The sequence below is a fragment of the Pimephales promelas genome, chromosome 2 (genome assembly GCF_988280905.1).
Source record: "Pimephales promelas chromosome 2, fPimPro1.hap1.1, whole genome shotgun sequence".
Classification (NCBI taxonomy): Eukaryota; Metazoa; Chordata; class Actinopteri; order Cypriniformes; family Leuciscidae; genus Pimephales; species Pimephales promelas.
Window position 1 is genome coordinate 37,966,148 of NC_142770.1, and position 22,302 is coordinate 37,988,449.

The following is a 22,302-nucleotide window of genomic DNA, read 5'->3' on the forward strand; positions in this document are numbered from 1 at the left end:
TCCTCCATTGTCCTGTCTGCTAATTCTTGACCTTGCCTGTACGACTATCTTAAATAAAGCTGCATTTGGATCTACATCTCCCAGTCTCGGAGCAGTTCGTAACAGAAGACTTCGCCACACCGAGATCCAGCAACAGCCGATCAACAAATGAATCCAGCAGCACAAATCCGGGAGTTTGCTGGTCAGATCGCGGCCTTGGCCCTGGATAGCCGTGATCTGTTCCAGTATACCTGGGGGTTTGTTCCTCTCGCTGCCTCCTGCTCTCTCGGTGATGAGGCTATTAAGCTGTGTTACCAGCTAGGGGCTAAGGAGGTCAACCAGGGAGCTCCCCAATCTCTCGGGTCTGAACTGGAGAGAGGCGGTCTCCGTTTGTGAAGAGAGTTTCATTCCAAAGCCTCATCACGTCTCAGCAGAGCTTCCAGAGCCTCGTCACGTCTCAGCAGAGCTTCCACAGCCCGCGCTCACAGTCAGCCCTGCCGAGCCCCCGCTCACCTTCCAGCCAGAGACCGTACAGCCAGAGACCGTCAAACCAGAGTCTCGTCCCGCCGAGACAGCCCAGCCAGAGTCTCGTCCCGCCGAGACAGCCCAGCCAGAGTCTCGTCCCGCCGAGACAGCCCAGCCAGAGTCTCGTCCCGCCGAGACAGCCCAGCCAGAGTCTCGTCCCGCCGAGAAAGCCCAGCCAGAGTTCCATGTCAGCCCTGCCGAGTCTGAGCCTGTTCACGTCACTTCTGCCGAGACAGAGACGCTTCACGTCACTTCTGCCGAGCCAGTGTCTATGGACAAGTTGGCCGTTTCAGAGACTGTTCACATTCCTTCTGCCGAGCCAGTGTCTATGCACAAGATGGCCGCCTCCGAGCCAGTGTCTACGGACAAGATGGCCGACTCAGAGACTCTTAAATGTACTTCTGCAAATTCAGAGATTGTTCACGTCACTTCTGCCGAGCCAGAGACGCTCCACGTCACTTCTGCCGAGCCAGAGACGCTCCACGTCACTTCTGCCGAGCCAGAGACGCTCCACGTCACTTCTGCCGAGCCAGAGACGCTTCACGTCACTTCTGCCAAGCCAGTGTCTAAAGACAAGATGGCCGCCTCCAAGCCAGTGTCTCCGGACAAGATGGCCGCCTCCAAGCCAGTGTCTCCGGACAAGATGGCCGCCTCCAAGCCAGTGTCTCCGGACAAGATGGCTGCCTCCAAGCCAGTGTCTCCGGACAAGATGGCTGCCTCCAAGCCAGTGTCTCCGGACAAGATGGCCGACCCAGTGTCTCCGGACAAGATGGCCGACCCAGTGTCTCCGGACAAGATGGCCGACCCAGTGTCTCCGGACAAGATGGCCGACCCAGTGTCTCCGGACAAGATGGCCGACCCAGTGTCTCCGGACAAGATGGCCGACCCAGTGTCTCCGGACAAGATGGCCGACCCAGTGTCTCCGGACAAGATGGCCGACCCAGTGTCTTCGGACAAGATGGCCGACCCAGTGTCTCCGGACAAGATGGCCGACCCAGTGTCTCCGGACAAGATGGCCGACCCAGTGTCTCCGGACAAGATGGCCGACCCAGTGTCTCCGGACAAGATGGCCGACCCAGTGTCTCCGGACAAGATGGCCGACCCAGTGTCTCCGGACAAGATGGCCGATCCAGTGTCTCCGGACAAGATGGCCGATCCAGTGTCTGCCCCCGATCCAGTGTTTGTTTCTGTGTCTGTGTCTATCCTTGTGACCATTTCTGATGTAGTGTCTGTTCCTGAGCCGGTGTCTGGTCCTGAGAGGGCATCACCGCCGTGGCCGCCCGAGGGGTCTTCGCCGCCGTGGCCGCCCGAGGGGTCTTCGCCGCCGTGGCCGCCCGAGGGGTCTTCACCGCCGTGGCCGCCCGAGGGGTCTCCACCGCTTTGGCCGCCCTCAAAGCCTGCTCCGCCCTGGCCGCCTGCTCCGCCCTGGCCGCCTGCTCCGCCCTGGCCGCCTGCACATCTTGCTCCGCCCTGGCCGCCTGCACGGCCTGCTCCGCCCTGGCCGCCTGCACGGCCTGCTCCGCCCTGGCCGCCTGCACAGCCTGCTCCACCCTGGTCTTCCGTCCTAGTCTCCAGGTCCTATTCTGCTCCACAGGCCTGGCCCTCCATCCCTCCCCCGGATCCGCCTCCGCTCCACCTCCCTCCTGAACTGTTTTTGGAGCGTCTGGAAGCCGCTCTTTGGGGGGGGGCTATGTAACGGTCACCAGGTGGAGTGCCCTTGAGAGTCACCAGAGGGCACTCCACACCAGATGTTCATGTTTCCCTCACAACTACATTTCCCAGAACTCACTGCCCGGACTCATCACTGATCTCATTCACCTGTACCTCATTCACTGATTGCATTCACCTGTGTCTCATCCTGTTAGTGTGTCTATATATACCTTGTGTTCACGTTCAGTGTTTGCGAAGTCTTGTTTAAGTGTTACACTGCATTTCTGAGCGTTTTTTCCGTGTTTGGTTTCTGGTTTTTGACTTTGGATTGTTTTTTGGATTTTGATTATTGCTGCCTGCCCTGACCTCTGCCTGTTTCCCGGATTCCCACTGTGTATCCTCCATTGTCCTGTCTGCTAATTCTTGACCTTGCCTGTACGACTATCTTAAATAAAGCTGCATTTGGATCTACATCTCCCAGTCTCGGAGCAGTTCGTAACAATAATTAACTATTTCATTGTGCAATTTTCATTTTTATTTATTTATTTATTTATTTTTTGCCTGTGCGGTGAATTGTATTAAAACCAAAACATAAATCCTAATAATAAAACTTAATCATAATCATTATAGATGTTAATAATAATATTGGGAACCCACAACAATTAACAAAACAAAAAAGAAAAAAAATGTATTGCCCCCGTTTCTTTAGAAAATAGCATATGACCTATAGCCACTTTCTGCATTAAGAGCAAATGCTGCAGCGGAACAAAGTCCAGAGTTAGTTAATAACTAGCGAGTCGTTCCACGCCTCGAGTGTGGACTTTGTGTTCAATTTAAGAAAGAACTTTGTCTCAAGACTCTTTCTTGCCCTGTGTTGTTGTGTTTGATTATAAGAATACTGTCTGAACAGGGTATTCACGTGAAACAACACTATATACTGATTAAATAATGTAATCTAAACATAATACGATACACAAACGTTGTCTGGATTGGCTCCAGAAGATCACTTCTGAAGATGACGCAGTTATAGACTAATATAATGAACAAGTAACAGCTAAAAACTCAAATTCTCACACTAAAGACAAGAAACCAGATGTTAGAATCATATAAGCATAAGATATAACAAACACACTTCTCTTGAACACACACACAATAAAGGAAACTCTATAGCGAGCAGTTGACTGTTAATTATTAACTTTTTAAATGTATCATTTAAAAAATCTAGTGTTTGATCATGTCTAAATATTTATTCAAATGCAAAATCTAAAAATAAGTAAGCAGTAATGACCTGTAATATTCTTTTGAGTAACTAGACTAGTAGAGACATGTTTATTTATTAAAGAGCCATACAGGCACCTAGTGTGTAAACCATGGCATTATAAATGGAAATTATCTTTTTTTGGCCACAAAATTTCTCTAATTTGCCTCATTTGAAACCCTTTTCTCCATGTGAGCATCTAATAGTACACATATTGTAATATAATTTTTTTTTTAAATAGAAAAAATATGATTTTAAGTTGTTTCTCAGCTGTGATCATCACAAGTCATCGCATCAAAGTTGTCGTTGCCACTGGTAGGCAACAATTCGATACACACACACACACACACACACACTACTAATCACAATTGTTATATATGAATTGAAATATTGAGTTTAATAACAGCAGATTGTTGTTGATTGACGTTAGGCTTCATCTGTCTGTCTAAATGTCTGGTTCAAAAATACAATCGAAAATACAATCGATTTCACATCACAAGAACAACAGCCTAACAAGAAAAAAAAATGGAGAAAATATTCAAAAACTTGTTTTTAAATTTGTTTTCCATAAACCTTTAGTTGAGTAGCAAATAAAGAACAGCCTTCTGTAATTTCACATTTAAATCTCGCTTAATATACAATATGAAGTTCCTAATAATTACCAATGACTGTAATGGAGAATGTAATAAACTTACTTGCAGTCTTGTCCACTAAGAAGAGAATTTATCAGTATTTTAAACTCGGTAAGTTAACGCTTGTGAGTCCGCGCACGTCGTTCTCAGAATCTCTTGCTGGTCTCGATGGATTGTGGATTAAACACATAAATGGCCACATAAATTAAATTTTGGTAAGCATTGTGCAAAATTGACATCTGTAGACATGTTTCCTGGATCAAAGATCAGATCAAATCCAGTGAGTGACAGGTTTAGGCATAGATATACAATAAACGCTAGATGTCTTACAGCGGAGTCTCTAACGTCATCACTGGTGGCCATCTTGTCACAGGCAAGCTTTTTGGCGGGCTCTGTGGTTCCTGATGTAAGGTGAGTAATCTGCACGGACACAAAAAAGTCTTATCTTGCTGAAATCTATCACAGCTACTTGAGCAAGTTATCACAGCTGAGACCACAATCGAGCCTAGAAAACATACCAACCCTGAGTAAGTTAAAATAAATATGTAATTTTTCTATTTTTTTTAAATTATAATAGTAATATTCATATTAAAAACGTGTGAGTTTTAGTAAAAGAGTTTTAGTAGCCTGTATATTGATTTAACATAAATAACATAAATACAGTGTGCGTGTATATTTATTGCACCTATCTGTTTTATTCAATGTTATTTTCATTTGGAAGTCCATGGTTATAATTATTCATAAGCATGTAGTGTCATAACTACATCTCTGACGTTTATAACACACCAAATCGTTTGAAAATCGGTAGAAAATTTAGCAAGTTATGGTTATTTAGAAAGTAGATGCACCATTAAAACACAATGTTATGAGCTGACTGTGGCAAGATGGCCGCCAGGTGCGGATGTGGACCCCCATTGGCCAGCAGAGTGGAGGAGACATCTAGCCTTTATTATGTATATCTATGGGTTTAGGTGTGGACAGGTGTTCCTTTAGTTTTGCTGTTCGTGTGTTTTACAGGATGGTTTGGAACAGCTGAACAGTGTCACAGCGACACCTACTGCACTGGAGCGGGATATTATACCACATATATCTCTAAATCCTGTTTAAAACCTCTTAAATAGACATTTCAACAGTGCATCTGCTATATTCCCTTTTTCTGGACTATTATCTAAGATGCTGGATATTGTAAATGACTGACATCCTGAGGTTTGTATTTATTATACATTCAATCCTTTTTTTTTGTGTTTGAACACAAATGATTCATGACTCAATAATAGAGCTGGAGATATGGCCAAAAATATCATCATAATTTGTTTGTTCACAATTAAACTCCACAGAGTAAGCTGCCTTATAATTTAGGGTTCTTTTTTTCCCCTAAAGTGTGTTTTTTAATATATTTTCTGGATTCTATGTTTTATGATTTAATAAAAATGTATTTTTGACTAGACTGCTTATTCTGTGCATTTTGGGCACTTTTTGTGTGAAATCATATTTCTTTTTGTCCATCAAGTATGCTTTGACTTTAATTGAGCGTGAGCAGTGCAGAAAAAACAGATTGGACGGCGAAACCCTCATTTCACTGTCGCTCACGCGCTGCTCCTGCTTCCGCTGTGAATGCACTCATTGATTAACATACACGCCGACAAAAATACACGCCACTCACGCATGCGGTGTGAAACGGGCGTTAGATACACGCCATCGTGTGCACATAAATCTCTGAACCGTATTCTTCCTTGTCTAATTTTTGTCGCCCTACATACGTCATCTGGTATAATTGAAACGATTGGCAATGAGCTACGTACAGGCGCATTTGATAAACATTATTAGCACCCAATAAACAGCTCTGGGCATTCGTAAACCACGCCTCAAATACGAGAAAATGAATGAATCTCAATGAGACTTGGGTCTGACGTTAGCCAGGCTACCCGAACCCAGTCCAAGTCCAAAATCTGGTTTGAGCAAAGGAGTGGTATGGTTACAGGATCTTCCTTCAGAGCAGACACAAAGACAGACATCAGAAAGCCTGCAGTGTCTCTGATAAGACAAATATGCCACCCAAAGACACATAGTTTTATCATTAAGGCTACCAGGTGTTTGTTCATGAGCACAGAAGGGTTAGAGTAAAATGTGTGTAACTGCTCCTGTGTATAAAATTGTCATGTCCAGATGGTGTACAATCAAGTGAATGTGATGTATGTACAAGAACAGGGAGGGTAAATCCAGGAAGTCCTATTCTGAAAAAGCAGGAGTGTAAAACCAAGTAGTATCATTTTGAAAGAGCAGGGAGGAGGCATTACTATTGTCCAAAACTAATGTTATTGTTGTTTCTTCAGATGGGGATATCAGCACGAGGAATTGGCAAGAAAATACTATGAAATGCAGCATCGCCTCTCACACACGGATGTCTGGATTCAGGATTTCGCCCCCTCACTCATTTATTGGGGACTCACCTGATGGATATGTGTCCTGCAGCCGCTGGGGTTCAGGTGTCATAGAAATGAAGTGCCCATTTTCTGTGAAGGACCTTTCTGTTAATGAGGCAGCAAATTCTGTTGCACACTTTTGCCTTGACAAAGATGTGCAAGGATAAGTTAGACTGCATACTATTAGCAAGTGCAGATTCAGCTATTTGTTACTGACAAACCATATTGTGATTTCATTCTGTGGACTGAAGAGGAAGTACTTCACCTTTTGTTGAACGTCACTCCTGATTGGGCTTGTGACTTCTTTAAAAAATGTATCATTCCAGAGATGCTAGACAAGTGTTTTTCTGCACCAAAACCAGCAGCATTTGCTGATCATAGTCAACAACAGTGGCGCTACTGCCGTGAGCCAGACGCAGGGAACATGTTGGTCTGTGCGTCAGGTGTTTGTTCAGTTAAAAAGTTTCACCAAACCTTCCTTGGCATGAAAAGGGTCCCAAAACAGTGGGTATGTCCCAGCTGCCGAAAAGTAATCAATGCCCCAAAAATAAAAAAACCTTAGTGAGGAGACTGTGAAATGAGTAAATAATAATAGCTGATGCTGTACTCTCTTATTTATGAATAATCAGTTGTTAAACCAATATCGTTCTCTTCCCCATCATTAGTATTAAGTCTGAATCAATCAAGGATATGAAACATGGGTATGTCCGTCATATCAAACACACCAGAACAAATATCTGCTTGGGTGGAGCTCAGTTAGAACGGGTGGATGTGAAGCTCGATCTGGAAACAGACTGTGATCGCATCCGAATAGCGAGTGATCAAAAGTAATGAGAGTCTCAAAGGTTTAATTAGAAGTTAATTTAATTATTTATTTAGAGGTAATGTCACAACAATGAAGCAAGAAGTGAGAGTCAAAAAGGTTTATTTCCTTGTTGAGCGCATCTGTAGCCAGTCACATCAGTTCTCTTTACTGTACATCCCCATCACTGGAACCACAGATTCAGACGTATTTGTAAGTGCACAACACATGCTCACAATCTTGTCAAGGTAGGTCACGTCATTTTCTCTGTCTATGTCCGAAAAACTTATAGGGACAGTGCTTTGCAAGACTGTACGTTTGACGGAGATCTCCTATTACTCTTTCAATGTGTGAGTATCCTAAGAGAGGCTAGACATCTGGTGTTCTCCAAGTCAACAGGATCTAACTGCTTCTTTCCACGAGTAAATGTTGGAATCTTCCCTTCAGCTTGGCATCTCTGAATGGACTCTTTAACCAGGAAACCTCTGTCTGCTAGAACTACGTCTCCTGGGAGCAAATGAGATATAAAGTTTCTTTGTGTGTGCGACCTCCCCATCCAGTGGAGATGAAACGAATTGAGGGCAAATTCGATTAAATATTTCATTGTGTGGTGTGATTTGTATGATGAGTAACAATGAGCACTGGCTAGCAATCTACTGGGTTTCTCTAGAAATATTTCCAAACAATCTACAGTGAGGAAAATAAGTATTTGAACACCCTGCTATTTTGCAAGTTCTCCCACTTAGAAATCATGGAGGGGTCTGAAATTGTCATCGTAGGTGCATGTCCACTGTGAGAGACATAATCTAAAAAACAAACAATATATGATTTTTTTTAACTATTTATTTATATGATAAAACCATTTTTCTGATTGCCTTGTCATCAGTCAAACAGGTGGGGGATTTAAACGTCATTTACATCTGTTAGCGCTGCGTGTCTTGAGTTTGGCCCAAATGACTCAAAAGTCATCCTCAAACCTAGACATGGCTATGTTCCCAAAGTGGTCGGCACCCCGTTGAGCACAGGTCATTTCTCTATCGGCTTTGCCAGCATCCGATAGTGAGAGTGATGTTAATCTCCTCTGCCCAGTCAGGGATCTGAGATTTTAGATTACGAGATCCGCCCCATTCAGGCGTTCTTTGCAGCTTTTCGTTTCATATGGAGGTCGCACCAAAGGTCTCGCTGCCTCGAAACAAAGCCTGTCTAGGTGGATAATAGATGCAATAGCAGCCGTTTACACAGCAAAAGGTCTGCAGTGCCCTCTGGGCATCAGGGTCACTCCACGAGAGGCGTGGCCTCTTCATGCACATGGCCTAGCGGAATTTCCATTCACGACATATGTGTGACGGCTGGCTGGTCCTCCCCGTCCACCTTTGTCAGGTTTTATAACCTGGAAGTTCCCGCCTTCCTACATAGCAAATTTTTTCTGGCCCAGCTCCGGCCCACACAATCACTTTTCCCTCGGCCCAAGTATCGCAAAGAATGACGGCCCTGAAGTGGCCCAGAACTGGATTAAAGAAAAGGGTCACACATGGACCATAACTAGCCCGAATCTCAGCCAGTTAATCACCCTTAACTGGCCCTGAACTGGGTCAAAACAGGTTTTATTATTGGTACTGATTCTCAGCCATAAGTTCCAAAACTTTTCAGTATTTTTCTCCATATGCACACAATCTTTTTCCGAGTCAATTTGTTCGTTTCGTTCATTGAATGAACCAAACGACTCGGAAAAAGATTCGTTCATTTTGATGAACGAGTTCGAACAGGAGAGTCACAAATGTGCGTTACAGAACAGAGCAAGGCGAGCATTTGAGCCTATAAAACGTCTCAGGTTACGACTGTAACCTATGTTCCCTGAGAACAGGGAAAGAGACAATACGTCGAATGACGCAATGGGGAACGCCTCAGGCGTGACAGGTGTCTGAAATCAAATATCAACTCACAGTTATCAGGTTGACCGGCGACAGCCCGTGCATCATCAGCTTGAATGATGAGCGCGTCAATCTGGATGTATAAGAAGGGCGCCTTGAAACCGTGACAACGTCCTATCGTCTGAAGGGACTGTTGCAGGCAGCCCCCGAGGCATGGCAACGAGACGTATTGTCTCGTTCCCTGTTCTCAGGGAACATATGTTACAGTCGTAACCTGAGACGTTCCCTTTCGAAGGGAACTCAACAATACGTCGAATAACGCAAAGGGGAACGAAATACCCACTCCGCCATGCTGAGGGGAGTGCATGCCGAAAGGCAGTGACAACTGTCAGAACCAGTAATTCCAAGGAACACTGAAACCACTCACCCTATGTTCCATCGGGCTGTCAGTGACAGCACTCCCTACCGGTCATAGCCCAAGCTAATGAGACAAGAAAAACCAGAACGTAATAACGTGGGTAAATCAGGGCCAGCTCAAAGGCTTTAGGACCACAACTTCAAAATAGAAGGGGTCCCTTCTAGGGAGTGTGGCTAGGGGGCCAAAGGGACCCCCAGCCAGTCACTATTCAGGAGAACACTCCTTCTGAAATGCCCCCAGGCTGGCCTGGTGATCTGTACTAAGACACACAGTCTGGCCATAGCCTGTCCGTCCAAGACAGAGCCTCTGGAAATTGCCTAGGAAAGGCATCCAAAAACTGAAGGCCCGCGAAGCTGGCAGAAACCATCGAGTTTCGGATCACAGAGACGGGATCCTCCGGAGAGTGTGACTCAACCTCAAAACAACGGGAATCGTACACTCAATCCACGAGTTTCCACCCAGTGCTCGCTTTTGAGCACTGAGGAAGTAAGAGAGGGATCAAAATCAGGAAGGTCAAAGAGACCTAAGACCTGATGACCCCCTGTGTGGGGAGCTCTGAAACATGAGGGCTCATGTCAGGAAGGCCGTACATTGTGCGGCCTGAAACCCAACGACCACAGCATGCCAGGAAGGCCTGGTAAGGCCTGTAACCTGACGACCACAGTATGTGGGAGCTCGCAACCTGGCAACCACAGTATGTGGGAGCTCATAACCAGGAAGGCCTAGTGAGGCCTGTAACCTGGTGACCACAGTGTGTGGGAGCTCGTGACCAGGAAGGCCTGGTAAGGCATGTAACCTGGCGACCACATCAGGTGGGAGCTCGTACTCAGGAAGGTCAGTCAGACCCAGCCTGGTGTACCTGAAAAACCACACCAAGTGGGAGCTACTTCCAGAAGTTAGCTCTTAAGAACTCTTAAAGTGGGACCCGAGGAAAGACCGGGGTCTGAGCCACATAAGAAGGGACCGAAGCATACCGCGCGTGACCCTCACCATAAGAAATGGATTTTAAAAAGTGCACAAGACATCTCGTCGGGTGACTTACCACAATAATAGGTGAAGTATGGGTTTGTGTACTTCACTCTGAATTCAGGAAGGCCTGGTGAGGCCTGTAACCCAGCAACCACAATATGTGGGAGCTCATAACCAGGAAGGCCTGTTGAGGCCTGTAACCTGGCGACCATAGTGTGTGGGAGCTCATGACCAGGAAGGCCTGGTAAGGCCTGTAACCTGGCGACCACATTGGGTGGGAGCTCGTACTCAGGAAGGTCAGTGAGGCCCAGCCTGGTGACCACAACCTGTAGGAGCTTACTCCACCAAGTGGAAGCTACTTCTTTCAGAAGTTAGCCAGAGAAGGGCGTCCCTGTAGCCTACTTAAGTAACAGGATGCCTCTAAAAGTGGGACCCAAGGGAAGACCGGGGTCTGAGCCACATAAGAAGGGACCGAAGCATACCGCGCGTGACCCTTACCATACGAAATGGATTTTAGAAAATACACAAGACAACCCGTCATGTGATTTACCACAATAATAGGTGAAGAATGGGTTTGTGTACTTCACTCTGAATTCAGGAAGGCCGAACTTGAGGCCTGTAACCTGGCAGCCACAACAAGTGGGAACCCATAATCAGGAAGGCCTGACAAGGCCTAACACCGATAGTCCCAATGCATGGGGAGCTCACATTCAGGAAGGCCGCTGAGGCCTGCAGCCTGACATGTGAAGACTCACCACTACAACTTAGCGACCACGAAAAGTGGGGGTTTCACATTCAGGAAGGCCTGGCGAAGCCTGCAACCTGACATGTGACAACTCACAACCAGGAAGGCCAATGAAGCCTGAAGCCTGGTGACCACAGAGTGGGAGCAAAGTGCTCAGGAAAGGTGGTGAGGCTGTAGTCTGGCTACCGCAGCATGTGGGAGCCCACATTCAGGAAGGCTGGGTGAGGCCTGTAAACTGACTACCACAGTATGTGGGAACTCATAACCAGGAAGGCCCCTTTGAGGCCTGTAACCTAGCGACCAGAATGTGTGGGAGCTCATCACCAGGAAGGCCTGGTGAGGCCTATAACCTGGCGACCACAGTATGTGGGAGCTCATAACCAGGAAGGCCTGGTGAGGCCTTTAACCTGGTGACCACAGCATGTGGGAGCTCATAACCAGGAAGGCCTGGTGAAGCCTGTAACCCAGCGGCCACAGCATGTGGGAGCTCATAACCAGGAAGGCCTGGTGAGGCCTGTAACCTGGCGACCACAGTATGTGGGAGCTCATAACCAGGAAGGCCTGGTGAGGCCTTTAACCTGGCGACCACAGTATTTGGGAGCTCATAACCAGGAAGGCCTGGTGAAGCCTGAAACCCAGCGACCACAGCATGTGGGAGCTCATAACCAGGAAGGCCTGGTGAGGCCTGTAACCTGGCGACCACAATGTGTGGGAGCTCATAACCAGGAAGGCCTGGTGAGGCCCTTAACCTGGCGACCACAGTATGTGGGAGCTCATAACCAGGAAGGCCTGGTGAAGCCTGTAACCCAGCGACCACAGCATGTGGGAGCTCATAACCAGGAAGGCCTGGTGAGGCCTGTAACCTGGCGACCACAATGTGTGGGAGCTCATAACCAGGAAGGCCTGGTGAGGCCTTTAACCTGGCGACCACAGTATGTGGGAGTTCATAACCAGGAAGGCGTGGTGAAGCCTGTAACCCAGCGACCACAGCATGTGGGAGCTCATAACCAGGAAGGCCTGGTGAGGCCTGTAACCCGGCGACCACAGTGTGTGGGAGCTCATGACCAGGAAGGCCTGGTGAGGCCTTTAACCTGGCGACCACAGTATGTGGGAGCTCATAACCAGGAAGGCCTGGTGAAGCCTGTAACCCAGCGATCACAGCATGTGGGAGCTCCCACAGATGTCTCTCCGTGGCCACCATAGCACCGACGGAACAGCAGATTGCTTGGTGGCCCGGAGTCCCGCAGCAGATCAGTCTGGTAGGCCCGAGGACCACAAGGGCGTGCAGAACCGCACCTGCCTGACCTGCTGCCATGTACGCTCTGTCATTCAAGCATGAAGATGTCTTGAGCAGCTTGGATGACAGGGTCAGAGCTCTTAGTGAAGAGGACCAACCAGAGACGAGATAGTTAGCCAACGTCTCGTGCACTGGCGGCATCGACACTTATCCGTGCTCCACGACTCCCTCCACAGCAGCGAAACTAGCCCGCTGATGCAGATAGAGACGTGAGGAGAACGGATTCTTCCATACCCTCTCGATCCCAGCGTGGAGATCGGAAAGGAATGGAAGGCTCATCCGGGCTGGTGGCTTATGGGTGGGGAGGAACCAGCCATCCAAAATACCATGAGCGGGTTCCTCGCAGACGCGCCTCCACTGCAACAGCAATCTGTCTGTGGCGCGCCCCATAATGTCAACCAGCTCAGCGTACACTGGGCAGGAGGGCTGAAATGGTTCGGTCTCAACCAAACTGACATCTTTTTCTATATACAGTATATATATATATATATATATATATATATATATATATATTGCAGCCAACTCCTGCCCTCCCCGAAGAGAACAGTTACAGATTCACCAAAGAGAGAGAGAGCTCATTTTCTCTCTTCTTAGATGTTCAACATTAATCTGTAACTCACCCTCGTCAGCTGGTAGATCATCCGCGAGGTTAACGCCCCTCTCCCGATAATCTGCCAGCTCCATCTGAAAGCTCCACGAGCTCAACCGCCACTGAGCCTCAGCCCGAGCGGGAACCGGAACCGCTGGGTTCAGATGCCGCGCCCACTTCCCTCGAGAAGTGGGTCAGACGAGAGCAGAGAGTTCTGAAAGGAAAACTCTCAGTTCGCGCAAAAAACTCCCTCGAGAGCTTCCCGCGCATGCTCTTCTCTCAGGCAGAACACGCACAGATCGTGTGAATCCTCCGGTGTCAAATATCTGGACACAAGTCGGCACACTCGCGCAAAGTGTTTCTCCACGTCTCTGCGCGCCTAATCGTTGATACTATCACACAGACAAACAGTCCCTGAAGACGAAAAGATGTTGTCACGGTTTCAAGGCGCCTTCTTATACATCCAGATTGACGTGCTTATCATTCAAGCTGATGATGCACGGGCTGTCGCCGGTCAACCTGATAACTGTGAGTTGATATTTGATTTCAGACACCTGTCACGCCTGAGGCGTTCCATTGCGTCATTCGACGTATTGTTGAGTTCCCTTCGAAAGGGAACTAAAACTTTGTTATTTGTTAATTAAATGAGCGATCGCTTCGCTTGATAAGACCCTTATTCATCGTCTGAAATCGTTTAAAGCCCTTTGAACAGTTTGCAGTTTTTACGGAAATAAACGTTTACTGTGTCTTTTGAACCTTGAAGTTTTCATCCAAAACCACATTTCAAGTTTGAGACATTCACACAGAGTTAATTTTAGACATTTAATATCCCAAAATCTAGAAAAAAGTTCACCTTCAGGTCTGAGCTGGTCTGGCTAGCACATTTACAGTCATGTAGAGCCAACATCTGGAGAGGCATCTCTGCAAAACAGTCCTTGCAACTGGCCTTGGGCATCAAACCAAACTCTGGAGCGTTTGCTGGGAGTGGTGAGAGGTCCAACACATCCTGAAGAGGCATTATGTAAAGAGTGCCTTTCCCACCACCTGAAACTTTCCGGAGCATAGCACCAGTGTAGCCCTCAGCCTCCAAGGGGATAGCAGACATTTTTTTCCTCCCATTTCCACCTGGTAAAATTTAACATGATTGAAAAAAATGGATATGTGGAATAACAAATAATATAGCATTTATATACTGTTCCATAAATTAGAAGTTTGAGGTGCTCGAGATAAGAGGGGTGGCACATCACAACCAATGTGTAGCTCTCACCTGGATGAGCGCTCACCACACATCAGCTACAGTGACGAGGTGAAGGAGAGGTAATGAGGGAGTTGAGGACCCAGATGTATGTTACCATTCTCTGTTGCTTACCTATTTTACCTAATCGAAGCGTCAATTTATGTATTGTACATTACCTTAATTCCAAAATGAATTAAAGCAACACCAAAGAACTTTTCCTCTGCGGTCGCCCTACAGGTCAGAAGTGGAATTATCCATTGGGGTCTGAGGTGGTGTAGCAAAAAAATCGTCAGGCTTCTGATGCAACTTTCCTTCGGAGATAAAGGTTAAATTCACAGTTTGGTCAGATACTGCATATGGCAGAAGCTCACAGGGGAAAGGCATATTGGGCAGCCACTCCTGAGGGTGGTTAGGATAATTTTGGCATGAGGCTATTTGGATTGAACGTTTAAATTGTTTTGTGTAGGTTTTGTATAATCGTCGTCAGTGTAACCATTGCCTGGAAAGAAAAAAAATTCCCACGACAAAACCCGTCCAGATTATGTCACCTAGACTGGTTTCTCAATGGTACTATAACCAATAAGTTAATTCAAAACCATAGATTTAGTTTTTTTAATAATAACAATTAGTGTTCTAAATAAATATATGGTGGTAAATTAACTAAGATGTCTGATGGGAGGTCTGTGTCAGTCAGACTTCCTGCGGCCTGGATGAATTGGCCATTTCACTCTGGCTGCCCTGTCGCTGTTCTTGAGGAATTATTGATGAAATCAGGGCAAGTTGCCGTGCCCTCTCCTGTGTCTCAGCTGTATTTAACTGGAAAGGGATTTTAGTTTATATGTACAAGCATATTTAAAATAACTATCTTGTACTTAAATGTAAGTTTACAAGAAATTATAGTGAAATACTAAATCATTAATTTTCAATGGCTTACCTGTGGTCAGTTTTCCATGCTCTGATTTAAAAGAAAAAATAATTACCAGTACAGACACACATATTTGTAGGTTGTTAATGTAAGAGTTAGTCCTAGACCTGCAATTTACCTTGTCAGCTCTAGACCTCGGCTAGATTGTAAACATATCTGGAGCCCTGTGTAGCTGAGTTTGCAAGCTAAACGTGTAGTGCAACAACCAACTGGGTCACACTTTCAAACCGTATATCAATCACTGTCTAACTAGTTAGCTTAAGAGTTGCTACCTTCCATGCATACTAACGTTAGGTGAAAGTTGTGCAGGAGGTTGTACATGATGAACAAGCAGTTACTCTTCAGATGCTTTGAGGCTAGCTAGAGCAAAGGTAGAAACTAGCTCAATACACACTAAATAAGGAGTGAAACTATCTAAATCAAAAAATATATTTGGCATTTCGTTTAAAAATAGTGTAAACCAAGTGAGTTTGCAAGTTTACCTAGAATGATCGTTAATTAGCGATTAGCTTAACTAGCTATTTAGCAAGATGATAATATAATACACATTCATGTAATCGGCTCAAAGTTTGCTTAAAGCTGCGCACATTCTCCCGTCAAGTTTTTATAGATCACTAGCTTTACGTGGAAACTGGCGTACGTACGTGTCCAGACCCGTTTAGTGCGTACGCGCGCTTTATAAATGAGACCCCAGCTCTTGCCTTTGAAAATACATTTTTGGTTTGTTGGAAACATGTACATTTGTTTCACACACTATTTTCACCACTTTAATATCTCACATGAACGGTTTACATTTTAGTAAACAATAACAAATTGTTAATTTAATATAGTTATTGTACAGATTTTAACTTTTGTGTTACCTTGATTCTGTGCATGGAAAACTGTGACTTGGCAAAGACCAGTTTTGTAATGACTGTTGTAATGTAGAGAAGTCATTGCACCTATAACGGCAAAAGAAATTGTTAAATGACAAATGTCAATACAGTTCTGTAGACTGCTCTTACATTCATTAGAAATGTACACTTCACAGTACTCACAGGACAGCAACAACAGTATCATCTGGGTACTCTTTTGTCGGGTTAGGACAATCATGCCCATTACATATATATTGTCTTTTGGTCTGATGTACGTAGTCAAGATGGGAACATTTCCATGGAAAAATTTTGATGTTTCTCGAAGCCAAGATATTTTTTCCCTGGGGCCACTGTTGAAGCATGAAATGCTGATAGACCTTCAATAATAGCTTGAAGCATTTGTCATGGACCTGCTTACTCTCAATTTCACCTAAGAGTGAAGGTCTGGACTTCATTGCTAAGAAAATGAAGTACAGCAGGTTATCAATTGTGCAGCTGTTAGCCAATTCTATAGTTTTTTTTGTTTCTATTTGGCCCTTCCCGCACCAGGGAGAGGAAGTGTAGATGCTTTCCATGCATGTCATATTTGTTGGTGGGTTGTAGTATTTTGCCTCCTTTTTCTGTCTGCCTTTCTGCCATTTCTCCTCTTGACTAAGAGGTAGTTTGATTTTGCTGTCATTTGTTTCTTTCTCATTTACCGTGTTTTGCTGAATTGCATAAACGGTGACACCACGCATTCTACCACAAATAAATTTCTGGTCTTCTGTGGAGTTTGTTCTTCTGCACGATGCACTTTGTTGTTCGAAACCAGTTTTCAACCTGTGCATTTGTGTCTCGAGTTTTTCCCAGATGTTTACTTACATGGATTGGCTTGAGCTGTATCACTGCTTTGTTCGTTTTGTGCATCTACTAGTATTTTTTCAAAGAGTTTTGCAAATGGGGAGTCATGAACAATTGTTTTTGGAGTTGTTTCATTAGCTAATCCTTCCAGAGGTGTTTCATTGACATCAACATCAGCAAAGACAGGCTGATTGTGTATTTTAATCTGCAGTGTCTTCAGACAATCAAGGATGGACAAAGCATCTCTTTGGGGAAAAACTATGCAAATGTCTTGCAACAAAGATTTGATCTCAGCCAGTGAGGTGGCATTCTGTATTAGTGCAAATGAATGCAGAAACAAGTTCTTAATTTCTTTGGTGCACTTAGCCTTTACAATTTTCGCCTTTCAAAGCAATTTTATCATGTGCACAGCACATACGTGTACAACAGTGAATGCACATGGTTTTCCTTCCAGACTGTGGTATCTTCGGTAATATAGAAACTGAATCATGCGGAATAACTATGATAGAACTTTATTATCTTATGCAGCAGAGTATCTACATGTGACAGGCATACTTTCTCTTAGATACCAACTTGTCTTACTCTACCCTGGAACCCCCACATGATCCCGAAGCTCAACTGCACCTCTTGTGGAGTGGAGAGGAACTGCTGTTAACTACAACATAAATCTCAGTATACCACATCCCTCCCCCCTTAAGAGGACACATATTTACAATAACTTTTTTTTTTTCACAATGAAAAAATAACTCCATGAACAGAGTTAAAAGAGAAAGGAAAAAACTAGGAAGGTGGGTAGACTGCCATCCTCATTCTTGCTCTGACTTGAGGGATCTCACTACTATTTCACAAAGTCTTTCAGATAAGCAGGAGTCTGTCTTATGCGCTCGGAACGACGCAGCCCAGAAAGTGAATCTACTCCTGCTTTTGTCTGTTCAACCACGGAGGAGTGTGCTTGGTCTGTCTCACCAGCAGTCATTTTCTCTCTCTGCACAATGGTGACGGCAGAGTCTGCAGGCAAGGCCTCCAGTCCTGTCTCGGAAACCTGAAGAGTGATAGGCTCCTCCAACCTCTCATGTGTCGGCGATTCATGGCGTTTTCTGATTTGATCAACATGGCGCCTAATGACTCTTCCATCTCCCGTCTGTACAGTATAGACCATTTCACAAGATGTAAACAACACTGGTCCAGAAGCACTTCCTGTTTCAGTTTGTAACTGTTTTCTTTATTTCACATGTAAAGAAAACATCTTAAAGATGTTTGTTTAACTTTTTGATTCAGTTTTATATGTTCTGTTGGTTGTATTTTATCCCAGCTCTTATGTAGTGTTAAAAAAATGAAACAGGAAGTGCTTCTGGACCAGTGTTGTTTACATCTTGTGAAATGGTCTATAAGATACAGGTCCGGTGTTCTCTTCAACGACAGCCGGTATCCAACGAGGACCATGACTGTAATTTCTGGTGTACACATCATCCCCAGGTGAAAAACTCCTCCACTTACTGTGTGTGTCATGTTGTTCCTTCTACTTGAGTTGTTTCTTCCGAATCTTTGACTTCACATCCGGCAGCAGAAGATCCAGTGTTGAGCGTAGCCTTCGGGACATAAGCATTTCCGCTGGTGACAATCCAGTCGTGGTTTGCGGGGTGATTCTGTAATTAAACAAAAATCTAGCGACTCTTGTTTCCAAAGTGTCCCCCTTTATTTTCTTTATTCCTTGTTTGAACGACTGTACAGCTCTTTCCGCTAGACCGTTCGATGCTGGGTGGAATGGTGCAGATGTTATGTGCTGTATTCCATTCTGTTTTAGGAATGCTTGAAAGTCTTGGCTTGTGAAGCAAGTTCCATTGTCTGATACTAAGGTTTGAGGCAGACCATGTATGCTGAAGCACTGTCTGAGCTTTTCAATGGTAACTTGACTGGTTGCTGTACTTGCTGGGTACACGTCAATCCATTTTGAGTGTGCATCTACAATGATAAGGAACATTTTCCCTAGAAAAGGGCCAGCGTAATCCACATGCAATCTGCTCCAGGGTGTCTCCGGCCACTCCCATGGATGTAGTGGTGCTCCTGCTGGAGGATTTCTGTTCTCCTGGCATGTGTGGCAGGACTGCACTTCCTTATCAATTTCGGAGTCCATCCCTGGCCACCAGACGTATGAACGTGCTAAACCCTTCATTCTACATATTCCTGGGTGTGTGTGGTGTAGCTGTTTTAATATGGCTTTCCTACCTCTCTGTGGAACGACCACTCTTGCCCCCCAGAGCACACACCCATCTTTCACACTCAGCTCCAGTTTCCTCTGACTGTAGGGTTTGTACTGTGCATCTACCTCCCTTGGCCATCCTTTCAGACACCAGCCTCGCACTTGGGAGAGTGTTTCATCCTTATCGGTCCACTGTCTGACCTGTTTTGTCGTGATTGGTGGGTCCTCCATTACCTCCAACATGAAGACCTGGTCAGACTCGTCCTCTTCCCCTGTTTGTGGCAATGGTAACCTGCTCAGCGCGTCTGCATTTGCATGTCCCTGCCCAGGTTTGTATATGATTTTGTACTCATACGCTCTGAGGAGAGTTGCCCACCTCTGCACTCTTGGTGACCCCATCTGAGGTACTGGCTTTTTCTCATGAAAGAGTGATATCAGTGGTTTGTGGTCGGTGCTGATTGTGAATGTTCGTCCGTAGATGTACTTGTGAAACCTCTTAATCCCGAACATGATAGCTAACCCCTCCTTATCAAGCTGTGAGTAGCGCTTCTCTGCTGGTGTTAGCGTGTGCGACATGAAGCCCAAAGGTTTTTTCACTACCGTCTTCCATGACATGTGACAGCACGGCGCCTAGCCCGTATGGTGAGGCGTCACAGGCGAGCAGTAACTCTTTGTCTGCTGAATAGTGACTCAGGACTTTAGCCGACTTCAGCAACTGTTTTGAGTTCTGGAAAGCTTCTTCCTGTTCTTTGTTCCAGACCCACACAACATCCTTCCTTAGCAGCTTATGTAACGGGGCTAAGCGTGTAGCTAGACTAGGGAGGAACTTGTTGTAGTAATTCAAGAGACCTAAATAGGCCTTTAGCTCAGTTACTGTGGTTGGTGGTGGTGCTCCTCTATGGCCCTCACCTTGCTCTTCACTGGATGTAAGCCTTCAGCATTCACCACGTGTCCTAGGTATTCTACCTCATTTTGCTGGAACACACATTTGTTTCTGTGAAGTCGCAGGCCAGCGTCTTTCAAACGCCTAAGTACCTCCTCCAGCGTACTCAGGTGTTCAGCTTCATCTCTCCCTGTCAGAATGATGTCGTCTAAGTACACAGCTACCCTTGGAAGGCCTTGTAACAGATTTTCCATCGTTCGCTGGAAGATGGCGGGAGCTGACGAGACTCCGAAAGGAAGCCTATTGTAGGTGAATCCTCGATGTGTGTTTATTGTGAGGTACTTCTTTGAGGCATCATCCATTACAATCTGTTGATAGGCGTGGCTTAAACGAGTTTGGTGAACTGTTTCCCTCCTGCCAGAGTATTGAACAGGTCTTCAACACGGGGAATAGGGTATTGCTCTAGTGAGGAGGCACTGTTAACGGTTAGCTTGTAATCTCCGCATATTCTGACCGAACCATCTGGCTTAAGGACAGGAACTATGGGCGCGGCCCATTCGGCGTATTTAACAGGAGCTATAATGTCCTCCTTCAGCAGCCGATCTATCTCCGCTTCTACTTTTGCCCTCATGGCATACGGAACTGAGCGGGGCTGATAGAATTTAGGCTGTGCTTCAGCAGACACCCGAATGGTTGCTTTCATGCCTTTCAACATGCCTAACTCCTGCTTGAAAACTTCCTCATTTCTCATGAGTACTTGCGGTAGGCTCTGTACCTCTGTTCTCACATTTTTTATTTCTTCCCACTTCAATTTTAGAGCCTCTAGCCATCCTCTTCCTAACAAGCTAGGTCTTGTACCTTTAACCACCACTAGGGGCAATGTCTTCACTTGCTTCTCATAGTTTACTTTCACTTTGGCCACCCCCACTACTTTGATTTTCTCCCCTGTATATGACTTAAGTACAAGTTTAGTTTGTATTATTTGTGGTCGTTGTCCTTCATTCCACAACTCATTGAACTTCAGCTCATTCATTATGCTTACACTGCATCCTGTATCAATTTCAAAATGTACCGTCTTCTCATTCACTGCCATTGTCACTTCAAACGGTTTTATCCTCTGAATTGATGTTTCCGTTTCCATGCAGTTCAATGTGAACACTTCCTCCTCAGATTCATTAGCATCTTGCTTTTCACACTCTACATTATAGGATCGATGTGGACGTGGACGCCGCTCTGCTCGGTATGTTTTCTCTGCTCTGCATGCTTTCTTCTCGTTGTAGCTGGCACTTTCTTTATTTCTATTACGGCAAGACTTGGCTATGTGCCCAACTTTTCCGCAACAGTGACACTTTGCCTCCTTAAATTTACACGCAGCCGCGTTGTGTTGCTTCCCATGACATCGGTAGCATTCTTTATCTTTTTTTTTCCATTCACTCTCCTTTTTCAGCGCACCCTCTGTCCTCACACTGTTGCATGCTAACGGTGCTGTATGGAGATCTTGAACGTTTTTACTAGCGGCCTCCGCAGCTACTGCAATTTGGAATACTCTCTCTTAAACGTCAAGTCTGTTTCGGATAGCAAGCGTCTTTGAATCCTGTCATCATTAATACCGCATACCAGTCGGTCTCTCAACATCTGTTCCAGTGTTGCACCATAGTTACAATCATGTGCTAATCGTCTCAATTCAGCTACATACACACTGACGGTCTCTGTAGGCTGGCGGGAGCGCGAGTCAAATTTGTATCTCTGAACTATCTCACTCGGTTTGGGGTTGAAGTGCTCTTTCATTAAAGTTTTCAACTGACCGTAAGTTTTAGAGCTGGGTTTATCTGGACTCACCAGGTTCCTCATGAGCTTGTATGTGGCTGGTCCCACCACATTGATGAGGATAGCTCTCTGCTTATCTCCATCGTCAATTCCGTTAGCTTCAAAAAACTGTTCTGGTATCTCACAATACTCTTCCCACGTCTGCTCCTTCACGTCAAAAGCCGACAGAGTGCCTATCATCGTAGCCATCTTTGCTTTTTTTTTTTCTCGTGAATCCTCCGGTCAATTGCTAGCCCCTCTCTCTCCCGTCAGCTCACCCTGTAGCATCCGTCTTCAAACTGACATATTTTTCATCCTTCCAATATCCTCGTCGCCAATATGTGGTATCTTCGGTAATATAGAAACTGAATCATGCAGAATAACTATGATAGAACTTTA

General features: G+C 45.5%; 1 protein-coding gene and 1 long non-coding RNA gene across 2 annotated transcripts in view; one reads left to right on the plus strand and one right to left on the minus strand.

Moving 5' to 3' along the window:
* The window catches only part of LOC120488626 (NACHT, LRR and PYD domains-containing protein 3), a 65,870-nt gene extending 61,558 nt beyond the window's left edge, over positions 1-4,312 (minus strand). The window contains exon 1 of the mRNA XM_089119021.1: positions 4,108-4,312. The gene's annotated coding sequence lies outside the window, so the exon portion shown is untranslated. The remainder of the gene's footprint in view (positions 1-4,107) is intronic.
* LOC148997338 (uncharacterized) overlaps positions 1-22,302 on the plus strand; it is a 54,125-nt gene that overhangs the window by 21,793 nt on the left and 10,030 nt on the right. The window lies entirely within an intron of this gene.